The 7,779-nt window shown below is 44.8% G+C and overlaps 1 non-coding gene across 1 annotated transcript; it reads right to left on the bottom strand.

Moving 5' to 3' along the window:
* Positions 1-660: 660 nt before the first annotated feature.
* On the bottom strand, positions 661-822 carry LOC116834272 (U1 spliceosomal RNA). Its single transcript, XR_004375903.1, has one exon. It is a non-coding gene; the product is annotated as a U1 spliceosomal RNA (small nuclear RNA).
* Positions 823-7,779: the final 6,957 nt, after the last annotated feature.

Here is a 7,779-nt window from a genome sequence, read left to right on the forward strand (position 1 = left end):
TACTTGCTAGGCAAGGGATATGGGTTCCAAAGCACCAGGAACTGAAAGATTGGGGGTGGCTAAAAAGTTAAAGACCATTTAAAAAAAAAAATTATGGTGTGATAAAGCTGAATTTGGCTTGGTTAGGGGTTTTGTTATATGTTGCAGAACCACAGTCACTGATGTCTATGTGTTAGCATTAGGTCTACTTTAGGTTGGTGATTCTGAGTGCACCAGTACTGGGAATACCCTAATAGTGAAGTTATTAAGAGTTAGAATCACTGAGAGCTGTATAGGAAGAGCCTGAAGACATATTGGTAAGTGGCTAGCAGAATGGCTGGTGGTGAAGATTGCAGCAGAACCCCACAAAGAGGTGTGGCAATTGGTTGTTGACCCAAGCAGTAGAGCATATAAGGGGCCCCCATACCTCCCCCACTTCCACCCAGGCTAGGAGGTAAACTCTGCAGATGAACTTCTGAACTGTGGGGGCTGCAGTGACTAAGGACAGAAAGTGTGTGTGGAGGGTGACTTTTGGGTTGCTGGATTTAAGACCCTGAGGGGAAAAGGACACTGCCAAACTTACTTGGGGGTGGGTCTTTTGCTCATGGTTTGTGTTATGAATCCTGTTTGTGGTGTTTCCCACATAATGCTGCATTGTTTCCCTCCTTTATTTTTTTTTTCCAGGGGGAGCGCTCACGCAGCCCCCACTACCACAAATTCTGCAGGCGAGTTTCCCGTATTTGGGGAAATCGCAGGGGTCAGCACACCCACAGTGCCATGGATGAGCCTCAGCCTGGGAAAACCATCTTCACGACCATGGTATCTCCCCTGCCAGGTAAGTACACTCAGACTCTGCTTGTGAGAAGGGAAATATTGACACTTAGAGTCGCCCGGTATATAATTGTCCCAGGTCACTGGGTGAGGGCTCGAGCCGGTTTTGCATTGTTATTGAAATGGAATCCCTAGATACTGAACCCGGCCCTTGTTGCTGCCAGCTCTGACAGGCAGAGGGTTATATTGCAACAAGAACTCTGAGTCCAGCTCAATCATGTGCAAATATCTGTGCAAGTAAAGTATCTCCAGATGGAGGGGAATTTATTTTATTGGGGGAGCTGTTCAGGTGTATTGACACAGGCCTTGTAAAACAAAGGCAAAGCACAAGGGTTGGGTCTGAGACTGACTCAGAATTCGGGTTTAGATTACGGTTACAGTTCAATTCAGGGTCAGGGTTGGGGTTAGAGTAAAGGAGTCAGGGCTAGCGGTGCAGACTGAGTAAATGATTGGAGTAAATGTTAGCATAAGAGTTAAGATTAGAATGAGAGTTAAAGGTCAATGGAGCTGAATCTCCTCTCTCATGCACCCTTGTAGACCAGGAATAACTCAATTAGATACCTAAATCCCTTTTGAAATCTGACACTGCTAGTTTTAACCCTTTCCTCTCCAACTCCGATAAATAATGCTTTGTTTTTTGTTTTTAAACCGTCCACTCTCGCTACATTTTCATACAGATCACAATATCTGAAGGGAAGAGTCCAGCAGGGACAAACCTAGTTGGACCTGAAGATCACATCTAAAACGGGGCTGAAATGCAGGCCCCCACTCTGAGAGAAGTGCAGATGAGGGGCCAGGCACTTGGAAGTAGAGTTGGGTGACATTTTTTGACTGAAATTGATTTCCAGTCTAAATTTGCCCAGCTTCAACTTCCAGCTAGACCTTTATCTGCTAGACTGAAGAGCCCATGTCTGGATATTTGTTGCCCATGTAGATGCTTTTAGACTGTGATCAAGTCACCCCTCAACTGTCTCTTTGTTAAGCTAATTAGATGGAACTCTTTGAGTCTATCACTATAAAGCACGTTTTCCAATCCTTTAATCATTCTCATGGCTCCTGGCATGTTTCCTGGCTGTGCAGCAGCAACCTGTGCTCCAGGAGTCATGTGGGTGACTCCATAGGAAAACTGTAGAATCATTCCCCTTGCCCCAACATAGATTCACAGGGACTGTGCTACACTCTGACCTTTAAACAGTACCCCTTTATTTCACCAGACCCACAACAGCCCACAGTATCCATCCAGGCCGGGCCACTTGGCCTCACTGCTTCCAGGACTTTGGGCTCAAGCACCCCTGTGTCTCACCGTGGTTCTCTGCAGCCAGCCTATCACAGTGCCTCAGTGGGTCACTACTGAGAATACCCAATTCAGGACAAGCTGCTGAGAAATAGGGAAGACACACCCCAAAACCCGGTGGTTATTCTTCCATAATACGTTAGGATATAGATATTCAGGCCTGTCTGCAAAGGCCTATACTTTAAGAATTTAAGTGGATTCTTATCACTTAGCTAGTTATAGAGGTATAAAGGAAAGATTCAAAAATCACTGTCTGTCTCTGTAATGGCCGTCTCTTACTGTGACAGTCTGAGGCCTGGTTCTTTGGCTAAGCAGCAAAGGCAGCCATAAGCTGGGAAGTGTATGGTCACATCCTCACATTCCAAACTAGTCACATTGAAATAAGGTGCTATTGGGCTGTTAGGAATACAATCCTGTTCTGATATTCCTCTCACCTCCAGAGAAAGGGAAGAGCCTAGAAGATGTAAAAGGAAACTTAGATTGAACCATCTTGCTGGCAAGAACTCACTATCAATAGACACAGTTGGAAAACCCTAGGTCTGTATGGAGTGTAGTTGTGAAATCTTCACTTCTGTATTGTTTTATATGTTTATTTGCATGTCTCTGTCTGGTTCTGTAATGTTTCTGTCTGCATATAATTAATTTTGTTGGGTGTAACCCAATGAAGGGGGAAATATAATTGGTTAATTAACCATGGCCTTGGCTACACTCACACTTTACAGCGCTGCAAGTTTCGAACTCAGGTGTGATAAAAAACACCCCCCTGAGCACTGCAAGATACAGCCGTAAATGTCGTGTAATCAGCAGGTGCATGCGCTGGAAGCACGGCTCGCAGTGCTACACGCTACAACCCGTAAAGGATGTGTTTACATGACAGCGCTGCGGAGAGCTCTCTCACCAGCGCTGCCACTCTGAACCACACTCACAACTTCAAAAGCGCTGCGCAGCAGCGCTGCCCACAGCGCTGCTCACGGCAGCGCTTTGAAATTCGAGTGTAGCCATACTCCCATGTTACAATATGTTAGGACTGGTTAGTTAAATTTCAGTAAATAATGACGTTAAGGTATAGCTAGCAAAACTCAGATTTTTTATATAGTCTGCTGTCAATTAGGAAGAGGAGGAGGGCGGAAATTGAGTGGCAGCCTGTAAGTCCCCCTCCCCAACAGTCCACAGCAGCTGCCTTGGAGGGGGTATAGCAAACTCTTGTGATGGTAGTTGCGGGTTCTGGCAAGCCAGGGTAAAGGATTTTTTGGATAAATGGATAAGGAAGAACCAGGGCCCATACCAGGTGCAGGGGTCAGCCTGGGATGAGATTAAAAAGGAAATGGAGGAAGTGTTAGGGGACCCAGAGGGATGGGGGGTGACTGAGGAGCCCACCCTCCTCTGATATATGAGTAGTGGAAGAAGGCCCCTGCCCATGGGGACTGGATGCGTTCCAGGAAAAGGAAGCACTTCAGTCCACTTGTGAGAGGTTTGAAGTAAGGGCAGCATTGTGGGAAGCTGCCAGTAATCTTTCAAGTTTGGTGCTGTTTCAGCAGGGGCTGCTGAAGGGTTGTAAATTAGTTAGGGTGGTTAAAGATGATTTGGCACAACAGAGTTTAAAGTCAGAAGCAGAGTTAACAGACCACCCTTAGAGACAGGAGCTGTGACTTGGTCCTGGGGGAGTGGAGGAAAAAAGAAAAGGTTTCAAAGTGAAAAATGGCAGGGTTTGCGGGAGCAGGTAACAACCTCCACTCTTCTCCCACAGCCAGGATGAGAACCTGGGGGTCAGGGTTCCCAGTTGTTTCAAGCTGGGAAGCCTACTCTTGGTTCAGAGCTAACTATATCCTTTTCTTCCTTCTTTCTCTCAGTTTACTTAATTTGCTGCTGGTAGCCTGTACATTAAACTGATCCAACGGGCTTAATTGGTTTCTTTCCACCTCTTCCCTCCCCTCTCCCCCTGCCTCTCCACACCTTTGTTTTTCTAATGTTTGAACGGAGAGTACTTGGAATAATTATGTGAAATGTTTTTGGGGGGGTTTTGTTTTGTTTCAGATAAAGGATAATGAAGGTCTGCTGTATTCCTCTGGAATTTTTGGAGTAAAGGATCCATAGGCAACCATGGAGACAAATGTTTTACTGCCTTTTGAACAGTCTCAAGGTAAAGACAGCACAGGTTAAGGCAGCTGTGTGGCAATAACTGTATTTGGTGGCTGAGTTGTTAGAGACAAAGTGCACCACCTTCAAGAATTAAATGTAGGAGCAAGTGATTTAAAGAAGTAAGTTAAAAATACCTTTTGCAAAAATTGATAATACCGGGTTTGGAGGAAAGTAAATATTTGGGAGTTGTAAAATGGTACAGGTAACAGGTGTGAAGATGTTAAAGGTAACAGTTGTGGTGTTACAAGAAGCAAGATTTTGTTTTAATAATAAAGCCCAGTTATATAAATGTAACTGTCTGTGCAACTCTGTGCGGTCAGATTGGATGGAAGCTTGGTAATTAAATTATACCTGGGGTCAGGTAGCATGGCTACTACCATCACTATGCTTCTGTCCCCAGAAGTCTTTACAGCAAGGAGGATAGGTCCTTATCCCACAAAAATAGTCTATAAGGGACTGCTGCAGGCAACAGGCGGAGAAATAATCTGATCAAAAGTATTTAACTATTGAGTAATGTAATCAAAATCACTAAAGGAATGTCAGGGGTTTCTACTGGAACGTAACTTGACTGCCCTGGCTGTCTCTGGCTGTACAAGATGGGAGTATAATCGGGGTACAGTAGTGTAAAAAGAGTAATCACAGTGCAAGGGATGTTAGACGAAATAGAATTGCGTGTGCATAAGAAAAGGAAAAGGGGAGCAATGATAGGAAAACTGAGCCTTGGGGTGGCTCTGGGGGATCAGACTGTCACTTTGGTGGGGGTGCATGAAAACTCTGTGGGCACATGGAGGCAGTTACACCTTGTGTAAAATTAATATGGTTAATATAATGTTATGGAGGTTAAACTATTTCCCAGGACACGTGCAGTGTATGTTGGAGAAGGAGTGGAAGAAATGCAAACAAAACATGCTACTTAATTAAAATCCTGTTAGGGCTCCAAAAGAAGCCATAGTAGATTGTGCTTCTTTTTCAGATCTCTGTGTGTTTTGGAGCAGGAGATGAAAGTGAAAAGTAATCAGAACTCTGATGGAAGTGGAAAGTGTCCCTTTTAAAACAGTCTCTGAGCTGCTAATAGCTTTGGATCCAGAGGCAAGCCAAGAAAGCCTCTGTGTGAATGCAAATTACCTAGCTCATGGGGGAAGGAGGAAACTGCCCATAAGTAGCAACACAAAGAACCTGCAAATAATGAATACATCTGGTCAGCAAACAAGCTACTAGAAGACTCAGATTATGGCCCTCAAGAAAAGGGAGGTGAAAAAACAAATCAAGCCTGAAAATAAGGGGTACAGGATAACTCTAAGGGGTGTGTGTGTGTGTAGAATCATAGACTCTCAGGTCTGGAAGGGACCTCAGGAGGTCATCTAGTCCAACCCCCTGCTCAAAGCAGGGCCAATTCTCAACTAAATCATCTCAGCCAGGCCTTTGTCAAGCCTGACCTTAAAAACCTCCAAGGAAGGAGATTCCACCACCTCCCTAGGTAACATATTCTAGTGCTTCACCACTCTCTGAGTCAAAAAGTTTTTCCTAATATCCAACCTAAACCTCCCCCACTGCAACTTGAGACCATTACTTCTTGTTCTGTCATCAGGTGCCACTGAGAACAGTCTAGATCCATCCTCTCTGGAACCCCCTTTCAGGTAGTTGAAAGCAGCTATCAAATCCCCCCTCATTCTTCTCTTCTGCAGACTAAACAATCCCAGTTCCCTCAGCCTCTCCTCATAAGTCATGTGCTCTAGCCCCCTAGTCAAAATCTGAAGCTGTATCTCCCGCTGTTACCTGAAAATAAACGTAAACCTTGGTAGAGCAGAGAAACTATTGCAAACCTGGTCTGTTGCACAAGAGGAAAAACTGAGGCACATCACCTCATGAATTTCATAAATGACCAGTGAGTGGGGTAATTCACTAGCCTGACTATAAAACAAAATAAGGACAGCCTAGAGATAATTCTTCTGTTTTTCCTGCAATTAGCAAGGAAATTTGTAAAAGGAATTGGTACAATTATTAAGCAATAATCTGTTCCCACGGGTGGGGTAGAAATTGTCTCTTTTGTTTTTCAGACACTCTACAAGCATGCTGGTGCCAGCAGAAGAATAACCCAGAATGCCATGGATCTATGTTTTGCGTTGTTTGTCTGTAGTGTTTGTCTTGTTGCTAGCAGATATGGGTGGGGGATGGCTTCAAAAGGCTGACCTGGGGAGTGGGGGGGCGGGAGATGTGTATGGGAATGCAAAATGCTCAGCTAGGAGGCCAGCACCTGTGTAATAGCTACTGTGGTACCTGGAAATAGAACGGCAACTAAGGTGGGCCCCACAAGCCCTATGGGAATAATGAGAAGGGGAGGAGCTCACTGGGAATCAATGAAGGGGTGTGTAAAATGGTGTAAATCCAAAGAAGATTTTTGGCTGGGCCCCTCTCCTATGATTGTGGAGGAGCAGGATCAATGGCCTATGGCAAGGGGTGGACAATTAGGTGTACTGTGTATGAGGTGTTTTGCTGGAAATGTACATATTACTGGGGGAACAATTACACCAGCCCCCAACCAAACTACACACATCTACATGCTGCTCTCTGGACTCTGGTGCACAAATGGATCTGTAAATCTTATTGCTGTAAATAATCGAACCAGGGCATACAGCCTGATTCCATACCAAGTGGTTAAGTTGTTTTGGACAATAACCCATTTCTCTGTGGACATTCAATAGACTTATGATATGGATAAAAGCACATAAAACTTGCAAGGGCAGTTTGTTGCAACTGCCAGCAACTGGACACATTAGGATCTTAACACTGTCGAAGGAGAACAGGCAGTGTTTTGGTGGTGGCTCAAATATTGGACCATACCGCAGTGGTCAGGACTCAATATTGCTGTGGATTATGTATTGTTAATTGTACTTGTGTTACGTTGCATATGGAGATAACCTATAAGTAATGTAGTAAGCCCTCTCCACCCAGTAGTGTGCAAGACAACCCAGACCAACCTTCTCGGGCTCAATATAATGGGACTTCTGGACACTAATTGGAATCGGTGTGGTACGCCCGTACGAGAGAAGGTGCAGGGCACTATACTACACAAGGGGCAGTGGGACAAATGGAATATCGACACCTTCCACCTTGATGCCTGGCCCTATCAGGAAATGTGTCGCCATATGTCCTATTCTTTTCCAGGGATACCTGGGCAGGAGGATCCCAAAAGAGAAAGAAAAAAAAATGGGGTGGAGTGTTAGGATATAGATATTCAGGCCTGTCTGCAAAGGCCTATACTTTAAGAATTTAAGTGGATTCTTATCACTTAGCTAGGTAGAAAAGAAAGAATCAAAATCACTGTCTGTCTCTGTAATGGCCTTCTCTTACTGTGACAGTCTGAGGCCTGGTTCTTCGGCTAAGCAGCAAAGGCAGCCATAAGCTGGGAAGTGTACGGTCACATCCTCACATTCCAAACTAGTCACATTGAAATAAGGTGCTATTGGGCTGTTAGGAATACAATCCTGTTCTGATATTCCTCTCACCTCCAGAGAAAGGGAAGAGCCTAGAAGATG

This window comes from Chelonoidis abingdonii, chromosome 11 (assembly GCF_003597395.2).
Source record: "Chelonoidis abingdonii isolate Lonesome George chromosome 11, CheloAbing_2.0, whole genome shotgun sequence".
Classification (NCBI taxonomy): domain Eukaryota; kingdom Metazoa; phylum Chordata; order Testudines; family Testudinidae; genus Chelonoidis; species Chelonoidis abingdonii.